We start from the raw sequence: 11,045 nt of genomic DNA, 5'->3' as shown, positions 1-11,045 counted from the left end.
CTCGTCTGTTTGCAGCAGGAACTCTATTTACACGTTCCGGGAATACTTAGAAAATTCGAATTATTATCCTGTGCGGCGATTGCCCTAATTAAATCAGATGAAACGTCCAGGCTCCCGCCTTTTTGGAACTGAACGCGGTAGGTGGGCGGAGTCAACCAACTCGTGGAGTGGCTTTAAGCCAGTCCAGTGATCGCTTCGCTTTCCACAAGGGTGGAAACTTGGGCGAGTCGGTAACGATGATCCATGGTATATGGGGAGCGCAAAAACGGCACAAGGGACAAAGAAAGACGGACAACACAGGCTTTTTGTAGGTTTCTCTAAATAAACAGTTCCAGTCACAGGCAATATAACCGCAAATTAGGCCCACGGAAATAAAAATACACGTGGGATCTTTGAATTACATATCACTCCACCAATGGCAGAGCGGCAAGCCGCCACGGAACCGGCTGACGCGTTTGTTGACACCTCCTACCGACCGCGTTGAGTTAAAAAAAAGAAAAGGCGAGAGCTGGGACGTTTATTCCAATTTAATCAGGGCAATAGGCCACCAAGGACAATAATTCGAAGTTTCTAAGAATGCCCGGAACGTGTAGAGTTCCCGCGGCAGAAAGACGAGTTCAGATTCCTCTTTAGTACACCTTTAAGAATGCATAGTACCTGTAAACCAACGAACCTGCTCTCAATATTGTTAAAAAGACGACAACGAAAAGCGGGCAGTGGCACGGGACTGAGCGATGGCACTAGGCCCACAGCCATTAAAATTGTATTTCGCCTTTCATCATGTCGTACGGTTCTTTGACTTGCCACTCCGTATCAATATCATTAAAGGAATGTAGACTCCAAATTTTTGTATGTTTTGCCCCTCTGTCATGTGCGAGTTAAGTTTAGCTCTTGTGAGACATGTAAACTTCAGCATGATTTCTTTGTCATCTTCATTTAATATAGAACTAAACCCAGCCTGCCTGAACAGCCAGAAATAGTTGGCGGGTACCGCATGGTCTGTATTTACTAGTGTGGTACGAACCATGAAGAAAACCTAGCAACTAAAGTTTGGTGTCTGTACTCCTTTAGGGCATGTCTTATGTGACAGGGAATAGAATAGTTTTTGTTATGTAAAGGAGATGACAAGCATGTCACAATAAGTATTGAACACTGGAGAATAAATGCAAATATTTAATAAACTCTGGAAAATACACGGGAATCACTACAAATATTCAGTGGTGCCCCGTGCGCGCACAAATACTTGTTCTGTCGGTTCGATGGATATCCAGCAATTAGTTTGGAGTGTCCAAGTCTGCTGACATTCATGCATCTCTTTATGGCAGTTGTGACTTCCACCTTCATATGCCTGTCTATACAACCGTATCCTTCCATTTGTTCTTGCTTATTGTTGTGTTGTTATGTCGTCAATCTGCTAGTGTGCCAAATTGGGTTTTTCATACCAGACTTTTTAATGTGCTTCTCTGGTAACCAAGCAACAAGAAATGACGGATACCACTCAGACCTCGTTTCTTTACCTCAGAGAATAACGAAGTCGAGCACTGACATTTATATTGATCAGTTCTTGCATCAAGTCGTAATGTTTATTGGGTGCATGGTGCATTTACTGATAACTCAGATTTTCTGGCATGCAATTGTGTTCTGTATGTTGCATACTTTAGCCTTTGTCTTCCTCTTTCATGTCTGTGTAAATAAAGAATGTTATGGTTGTGTTGAAACGGGTAATGGGCTGTACAGCTACCCTATTCACAAAGTCCAATGTCAGTTTTCAAGCATCACTTATTTCCAACAAAAATTCAGCCGGGCTAGTTGGTACATTTTTTTCATGGAAACAGCGCAGCAGACGGGACCAAGAAAGGAAGACACACACACGAGCGCTGACTATCAACTGAAAGAAATTTATTGCAGCATCTATAATATATAAAACCCATACATATGATAAAAGCATGAAACTAGGTCACAAGATTCTTCTAATCAGCCGTCGCGAAATCTGATTTCTTTTCTTTTCAGGTTAACAGAAGGAGTGCTGACGCACTTCTCCCCTCGTTGATGTATGCCATACGCCTCAAAAAGTTCGCGGTCAAGCTGGTTCTTGTAGCGTTTAAGAACCTTGGTCCTGTCCAAAGTGGCAGTGCACTGGCATGAGGTCATGTGTTCAGGCAAGTTCTTCCTTGCGCCGTCTTTTATATCTTTATTATGCTCTCTGAGCCTGTCATTCAAACAGGCCCAGTTTGTCCTATGTATGCTGATCCACACGATAAAGGAATATCGTAGACGACTTCCTTTGTACAATCAGTGAACGCTTTTTCGTGCTTATTTCAACACTGTTTTGGCACCGTATCTGCTCGATTGACCAGCTTGCAAAATTTTTCGAGCTTGTTTGGCGCAGAGAAGACCAACCTGATGTCGGACCGCCCTAAGGCTTTTTTCAGCGGATGAGCCACGCCATGCACGTACGGGATCACAACAGTTTTCTCTCTGCCTTCGTGCTCCTGCGTCGTTGTGGCCGCTTGCCGGAAGTCTTTCAGGATGTTGTTGTTAACACTACGGAGAACCGCATCTGGGAAAATAGCAGTGCGCAGTCATTGCAGCTGGCTCTTGAAGCTTTTATTGATGCGATGATGACATTACCGGTTTAGGGCGTTCTTCATGGCGCTTGTCGCTACTGCCCTTTTAACTAGTTTGGAGTGCGCTGAAAGGTATGGCATGATGCCTTTCTTTGATCGCGGAGAGTAACACCAGCAGATGTGTTCTGGGCTTATGAATAAGCGCAAATCAAGAACCTTGAGTTGGTTATTTTCAGGTAATTACTTTCTCAAAGTGAAGTCTTTAAAAGTCTCTGCGAAGATCTGGAAAAGGCATGAAAAGGTTATGAAACCTTAAAGGTTTCATAACCTTTAATGGAGGGCTGTACATCCAATAAAAAGGAGTGTGCATAGGATCATGTGTTGCGCCTCTTCTTAGCGACCTGCTACTTAGACGTTATGACAGAACCCTGAAAGAAGCCCTGCAAACCAGCAGCTCACTTAGCGTCTTCCGTAATGTGGACGATTTTTTGATCGTCTACAAGGCACCTGATACAGGACCCCAGAGGGATGTGGAATGTCGTTTCCAGATCTTCGCAGAGACGTTTAAACACTTCAATTTGACAAAGGAATTACCTGAAAATAACCAACTCTAGGTTCTTGGTCTGCGCCTATTCTTAAGCCCAGGACACATCTGCTGGTGTTACTCTCCGCGATCAATGAAAGGCATCATGCCATACCTTTCAGCGCACTCCAAACTAGTTAAAAGGGCTGTAAAACAAGCGCCATGAAGAACGCCCTCAACCGGTCATGTCATCATCGCATCAATAAAAGCTTCAAGAGCCAGCTGAAACGACTGCGCACTGCTGGTTTCCCAGATGCGATTCTCCGTAGTGTTGGCAACAACATCCTGAAACACTTCCGGCAAGCGGCCACAACAACACAGGAGCACGAGGGCAGAGAGAAAACTGTTGTGATCCCGTACGTGCACGGCGTGAGTCATCCGCTGAAAAAAGCCTTAGGGCGGTCCGACGTCAGGTTGGTCTTCTCTGCGCCAAACAAGCTCGAAAAACTTTGCAAGCTGGTCATTCGAGAAGGTACGGTGCCCAAGCAGTGTGGAAAGAAGCCCAAAAAAGCGTTCATTGGTTGTAAAAAGGAAGTCGTCTACGATATTCCTTTATCGTGTGGATCAGCATACATAGGACGAACTGGGCGCTGTTTGAATGACAGGTTCAGAGAGCATAATAAAGATATAAAAGACGGCGCAAGAAAGAACTTGCTTGAACACGTGACCTCATGCCAGTGCACTGCCACTTTGGACAGGACCAAGGTTCTTAAACGCTACAAGAACCAGCTTGACCGCGAACTTTTTGAGGCGTATGCTATACATCAACGAGGAGAGAAGTGCGTAAGCACTCCTTCTGTTAACCTGAAAAGAAAAGAAATAAGATTTCTCAATATTAACGATGCTGCAATAAATTTCTTTTAGTTGATAGTCAGCGCCCGTGTGTGTGTCTTTCTTTCTTGGTCCCGTCTGCTGCGCTGTTTCCATGAAAAGAATAACTTATTTGCGGTCACATACGACATAACATCAAAGCTCAGAAAAGGGAGAGCAAAGCTTGCCTTTTATTATGACAGGAGCAGATTTCTGAAGCATTCACCCATCAGATAGTTGCACCAGCGGAGACTGGAAGTCAGTTAGTATAGCACATACAATCCACATTTCATTTATGAGGGGGCCCAGAGAAAGCGGTACCAGCCTATCGAAGATATGAAAACTTTTGATGCGCTGTATGTGTCGCTCAACATGTATCCGCAGGGATGCTATTTCTTCCGTTTCTTTTATCTCTTCACTGAACTGACCTCTTCTGAGGAAAGGCGGGTTGTTCAAAGCCACGTTGACTCGAGCATTTCTTCAATCTTGAAACCTTTGTCTGCCATGACAACATCACCATCATTGAAAGGAAGGGCCAAGAAACCAATCTTGCTCACAGATTCTTTGACAGAAATAGATCCTGGAAACAAATTGGAGACAAAGGTCACTGGCGGAAAATCTTCAAGCGCCGACCAATCGTTAAAAAAGATGACGTTTCGGCCCCGGCTTACGGGGGCCTTGTTCACAATGAAAGAAAGACAGGAGTGAAGGTAAGTTATATAGGTTTCATGGTATGACGCAAGCAGCGGGAGTATATCGGGGGTAGATTGCCTTCGTTGCGATTGAGCGTGTTTACCGTCGTTTGAATATAAAAAGATTCTAGGTAAAGCCTTGTCGTCTTGCTCTTTTCTTTTCCGATTATCTTCGAGCCGTCCCAGTCGATGTCATGGCCCTCGGAGATAGCATGATCAGCCAGTGCGTTTGTTGCCACGCGCTTGTTCTTGACATCATTGTGGTGCTGCTGCAATCTTTTCCGAAAATCACCTGTTTCACCGATATAGACATGCTCGCAATCAGCGCAGGGAACCCTATACACGATGCCCGGGAACTTCTCCTTCTTTATCTTGTCTTTCACTGTAACCAACGCGTGTCGCAGCTTCTGCGTGGGTACATGTGCGACGTCGACTTCGTACGACTGGAATATGCGGGATAAACTTTCACTTACTCCGGGGACGTAGGGTAGCGGAATCCTTTTCTTCTTCTCTCGCTGGGGTTGCTGTGGCAACGGGTGAGCTAGGCGATTCTCGGATTTTCGTATAAAAGAACTGGGATAGCCCGAAGCCATCAGGTCGCGGCGAACGGTGTACAGATCTGTCTTTTTTCTCTTCCAGCGTAGAGCAGAGGTTCTCCGATCGGCGGACAAGCGAGGCAACAACAGACTTCTTGTGACAGGTCGGGTGTACGGAACTGAAGTTGAGGTACATGCCAGTGTGCGTGTCCTTCCTGAATACACTGAATGATATTCCAGGGCCGTCGCGTTTCACCAGAACGTCCAAAAAAGGCAGACGGCCATCTACTTCCTCTTCCGTGGTAAACTGTATGGCCGGTTCCATGCTGTTTAGGTGCAAAAGGAATGTACTCACAGCCGATTTCTTGATTATGCAGAAACAGTCGTCCACATTACGAAGAAAGACTTTCGGGCGCGGCGTGAAGCATGAAAGGGCGCGGGACTCCAGTGACTCCATTGTCAAATTCGCAGCGGTCACAGAAATTGATGCTCCCATAGCCGTACCATGAACCTGTTTATATATGCTCTCCTGGAACGTGAAATAGGTGTTTGACAAGCAGAACTGAAGAAGTCTGCTGAGGTCTGGAACTTCAATGGGTGTTCTTTCCGGTAGGGTTGCATCCGCCTGGAGCGCATCTGTGCAAACCTTCACGGCCAGGTCAGTGGGCACGCTCGTAAACAGTGACTTCACGTCAAATGACACCAAAATTTCGTCGTCCTCTACAACCATGTTGCGAACCTTTTCAATGAAGTCGTGTGAGTTGTGCACGTGCGTTTCGCTTTTACCAACCAAAGGGGAGATAACACGATGCAAATAGTTCGACAGCTTGTGAAGCGGGGAGCGGGTGAAATTGACGATTGGGCGCATTGGGTTGCCTTCTTTGTGGATCTTTGGCAGTCCACGCAGAGCGGGAGCGGAACCATTGTGGCAGAGGAGGAAGTAGTAGAGGGACTTGTGTTGTGGCGGGACAAAGGAGAAGACATCAGCCAAAAGTTTCTGCAAGTCCCTTTGCACCTTTGAAGTGGGGTCCCGATTAAGTGGCATGTAGGTTCTCTCATCTTCCAGCATGCTCGCCATCTTGTTCACGTACTCTCGTTTGTCCAAGACGACCGTTGCGTTTCCCTTGTCCGCGGGCAGGATCACGATGTTCTCATTGCCGCGCAATCTTTTTAGTGCCTTTCTTTCTTCGGGCAAAAGAGGATCAAGTCCTTGATGCCGGTTCAGCTTGGACAGCACGCTGACGACACGGGTGCGTGCCTCGTCGCGACGGGACGGCTCCACATTCTTGACCGCAGTTTCCACGGCGCATACCATTTTTTTTATGTCCGGCTCTGGTCCAAAATTGAAATTGAGACCGAGGCTCAACACTGAGAGCTCAGCGTCGTCCAGTTTCTGTGACGAAAGGTTGTGCACAGTGGTGCGGTTAGCGGTTCTGGAAATGTCCATGCGACGAGGTAGTAGCCTTTGAAGATTTCTCTCGTGCACGGCTTCGTCCCGACGTGAGCGGAGACCAGCATGGAAGTTGGCGTGCAGCTGGATGCTGGCAAAATCATCGGGGCAGTTGTACTCGAACCGGCGGCGCGCGAAGAAGGCTTGGTTTTTTAGTGAGGGGACCTGTTCTCTGCAGACCATGATCATAGCTTGTAGAAGAAGGCGTTCGGCTTTCGAAACAACGTGAACACCAAAGCGGCTTGCAACGGGCCTGTTCAGGCGTAAGGAGCGAGGAATCATATCCCGTGCCTTGCAGGTTAAGTTGAATTGAAGATGACCTTGAAATGCTGATGCACGGGTTTCTAATGAAATGAAGCGGCGAATCTCAGTGATGATCGGTTGGCCATACGCCTCACGAAGTGCGATGAAATCCAGGGTTCGACGGAAACCCGTCTGGTCGGGTATGTTCATGGCGGAAAATCTTCAAGCGCCGACCAATCGTTAAAAAAGATGACGTTTCGGCCCCGGCTTAGGGGGGCCTTGTTCACATTGAAAGAAAGACAGGAGTGAAGGTAAGTTACATAGTATACTGTAGTATACTGTACCATCGGGCAAGATGCCATTCAGTCCTTTGGAGGTGTTCGCTGATTTGTACGATGAGAATGTTGCCGACTGCAGTGCAAGTGAGCTTGCTGCCTGACATTTAATTTCTGTTGCATCCAGTATGACTCGAGTTGCAGAATACTTTCCTTGGAGGGAAAGTGGCATTTCCTTTTGAACATGTTCCTTTGACATCCACAGAGGTATCTTTGTTCGTTTAGTGAAAGCAAAACTTGCCGAAGTAATACAGATTCTTGATACAGTGGCTGTTGACACACAGAACCTGTCAGCAAGGTCCTTTTCAAAAAGTCCAAGATGCATTCTTACAAGAAAAAGGAAGAAAACTCGTTTTCAACTGTCAGGCTTCTTGACCTACCTGCCTGCGATGGGTGTGCTTGTGATGAAGATTTAAGTCTGATGTTTTCTCCCGGTTCCCCTAGATTACAGGAAACTAAAATTGTTTAAAACATTCCATATGATGGCAGACCGGTATAAAATCTCATGTCATCAGCACTGTGCTTGAATCGGTCAATAGAAAACTCTCTTTGAACTTCCTTTTCAAGCTTCTCTGCTGTTGCTTTAGTGAGTTCCAGTTCTCCGCTGGTACGAAACAGCACTTCTTTTACTGATTCTATTTCTTCTTCTTTTTCTTTTGCTTCTTGTTTAGCTCTTTGAAGTTCGATATGAGCCTGTCGGAGGTGTTCTTTGGTAACCTTCAGCTCATTCTTGACTGTTGTGAGTGATTGCCTCAGATCTTGTGCTTATTTTTGTCCCGTGCAATCCCGTGTACATTGAGACGGCTGTGATTTTAAGGAGCTGAAGTCCATTTCAGCATCCAGACATGCTGTTGGTACATGAGGCGTTCCAGAAAGTTCATCACAAATGTCGTCGGCTTGCATTCCACTTGCTGTTGTCACTTCTCCATTCAGAGCAACATTCTGCACGCAACGCTCTTTCCGGTGGCTTCCTTTGCACTTTGCTTTTGTGCGAAACTAAATATGCTTGGCACTGCATCATTTTTGAGGCACCTTGTGCCGGTAGCATAGTTTGCATACAAGTCATTATCGGCGAAGTGCTTTGAGCACACCTTTGTGTGCTTGTTTATGCGGAAATCATTGCCCTCATCTCCCCTTATTGCGGCAATCAATTTTTTTTTCAAACCAGGATTTGTGGGGAACCCTAGAAAAGAGACCTGCAAAAGTACGGCCCACTTAGTAATTAATTGGTCAAGGTGCAGGTGTAAAAGCATCAATAAACATGCACTTTGAAAAATGGTATCAGATGTCTTCTTGTGTATTCATCAAGGTGAAGAAATGAAAAATGTACATTTTCTTCACCTCTTCAGTACATACAGTTGAAGGCAGAATATTGTGGACCATGCTTGTGCAATCAAGCTCGTCTAAGCACCATCTAGCAATACTAATGTAGTGTCTCATACTTCTGCAAGTGTCACGTGCACTTGCACATAGAGGAAGAAAACCTTCGTATGTTCATTAATAAATGCGAGGCAGGATTTGAAGCCAGAGAGTGTGGCCCATAATATTTTGTCTGCGAATGTGCTTCAGTCTGGCAGAGAGCTCCAGGTATGCATATGCAAAGAAAAAGTTCATCCTTCGCGCGGTAGCAGAGTTAAGTGTCTAAGCGCACCCGCGTACCGTTAGTTACTGCTAAGCTGGTGGGACGACTTTGAACACACTAATAAGGCTGCTAGAGGCTGAGCTCTATGCACACGAAATTTCGAGCGAAGACCCTAGCGATGAACGGCAGTGTCGCGCTATTTTGCCCGTGTCGCGCTAGGTTCTGCATTCACCAAAAATGTTGCCCGTAGCCCTGAAATGCATGCCGCTTATGCTTTGTTTTAGGCTTCCAGTTTGTGCGCTCCTCCCCATGATCTGTCGTCGCCTCAGCAAGCGGACCGGCTTGGGTCAGCGCCGTTGCCGTGGAAAAACTATTCATTTTGCCGTGACTGTGAGGCAGAGCTGCAAAACTTAGCTTAACTTAGTAAATCAATGTACTGTCGTTAAAGGAGGGCTAACAACTCTTGGAGCGGACTCGACTACGAGCAGGCGCACTGCAGGGCGAAATGCGCGTCGATCCGGGTACGGGCGTTCGATCAGCAGAGGCGGTGCGCCTAGCCGTCGGTGCAAAATCACTCGCGGTTTCCTCACTTCAGATCAAGACGACAGATTACGGGAGTGTTAGCTAAGCCGGAGTGCGCAGGCACTGACCCAACGAAAACACCGCTGCTGCTGCTGCACTCCGCTTATGTCGCCGTCGTTTGCTGCAGGTTCGCAACGGAGAGAACGACGGCGCTCCTTGCCGAGCCGCATCGTCGTCCTTTTTCTCGCGCGCGCAGAATATCACAGAACTCACTATGAATGGTTGAGACGTGGGTGCTAGCAAATGCAAAAGAAGTGTGCATGAGCAACGTTTTGATTTTCTGACGGGCCGAAACAGTCGCCAGCATCGGAAGCAATGCATCTGCTCGAGTGCACCGAAGGTAGCACCTTTATATTTGTGCTCACTATAGAGCGTAAAGGCTACACGGTAGAAGGAACTTTTCGCTCCTCTTGCAATACTTACGCCATTTACTTTAACGAGAAAACAAACAGGTCACGGACGAGAAGGAGTAAGCATGCAGCTGTTTCATGCGCTCCGTGCTCTTGATACACACCTTGTTTCCGTGCGCGTCTCTTACGCCGCGCTGGCTGCAGAAGGGCACACAGCAGCATGCCGGCATCGCGATTGTAGCTTGGAGCAGAGAGCCAATGTCAAGGAAGATGTCTAGGACACAGAAACAAGAGAATTGCGCTTCTTGTGGCTGCGCTGGGTGCCGTACCTTTCAATGCGGCCCGAGCGCAGTCCAGCAGGCGTATGCCCAAGTAATGGCGGAGGCACTGCAGTTCGTGCGAGACATACCAGATGGCACTAAATTTTCTAAAGGGTCTATTGAAGGGTATTTTGGTTTCGCGACACGAGGACGTCCAAAAACGGCAGGCAGTTTTCTTGTTCCACCTCGAGCGTGAACTGAATGTCAGGTTCTACGGAGTTTAAATGACGAAGGAAATTTTGACTCTCAGATCTTTTGATGACGGCGAAGCATTCGTCGACATAACTGAGGCAAATCTTTGGTTTCGGGTGACGACACTGCCCCCTTTCGTCAATGCTATAAATTTTCTTAATGTTGACAGCTTCACCTTTATAGAGTAGAACTCCTTTACCTTGTTTTGTAATTCGTATAAACTACGGCAGCAAAATACGTGCCCGCCGTTTAGCACATATGTGCTACAGCTGTCGCCCTAATTTCAGTAATTATTATAACATCATACAGAAACTGCGGTCATGAAAGTCTCTGACATCAAAGGTAGAAAAGAACTCGTTGAGATATAAAATTTAATCAATAAGTTTAATGTACCAACATATGAATTTATATTATGTAGAAAATCGAGAACGCTCTAAAGAATGGAAGAACTAAAGGCGGTCAAGGGGAACATATGCATAGTAAAAAAAATAGACGCACAGGCCAAGAGCCCAGGAGGGCAGATTCATTACCAACATACATAAGATAGAGTAACCAAAGAGCTGTAACTACTCCTATACTGAAATCAAATTACCCAGGACAATAATGGCGCAGACAGCAGCGCATAGAAATTAAATATTTCGACGGGAACTAACAAGGAAGCAAAGAAGACCATAGGGGCAATGGAAAGGCGGGAAGCTGGTTTTGAGGATTACCTAACTAGATATCAATTGAAGTACCTCGATTAGACTAACATGGCCACTGTGCGCGCGGAAAGCATCATGACCTCGAGCATACCGGATATT

The 11,045-nt window shown here is 46.4% G+C and overlaps 1 pseudogene; it reads right to left on the bottom strand.

The window, feature by feature from the left end:
• Positions 1-4,182: 4,182 nt before the first annotated feature.
• LOC144103280 (uncharacterized) lies at positions 4,183-9,550 on the bottom strand (annotated as a pseudogene).
• Between the last annotated feature and the right edge of the window lie 1,495 nt (positions 9,551-11,045).

The sequence above is a fragment of the Amblyomma americanum genome, chromosome 9 (genome assembly GCF_052857255.1).
Source record: "Amblyomma americanum isolate KBUSLIRL-KWMA chromosome 9, ASM5285725v1, whole genome shotgun sequence".
Lineage (NCBI taxonomy): Eukaryota > Metazoa > Arthropoda > Arachnida > Ixodida > Ixodidae > Amblyomma > Amblyomma americanum.
Note: the sequence above shows the minus strand (reverse complement) of the source record. Positions and strands in the feature narration are given on the sequence as shown.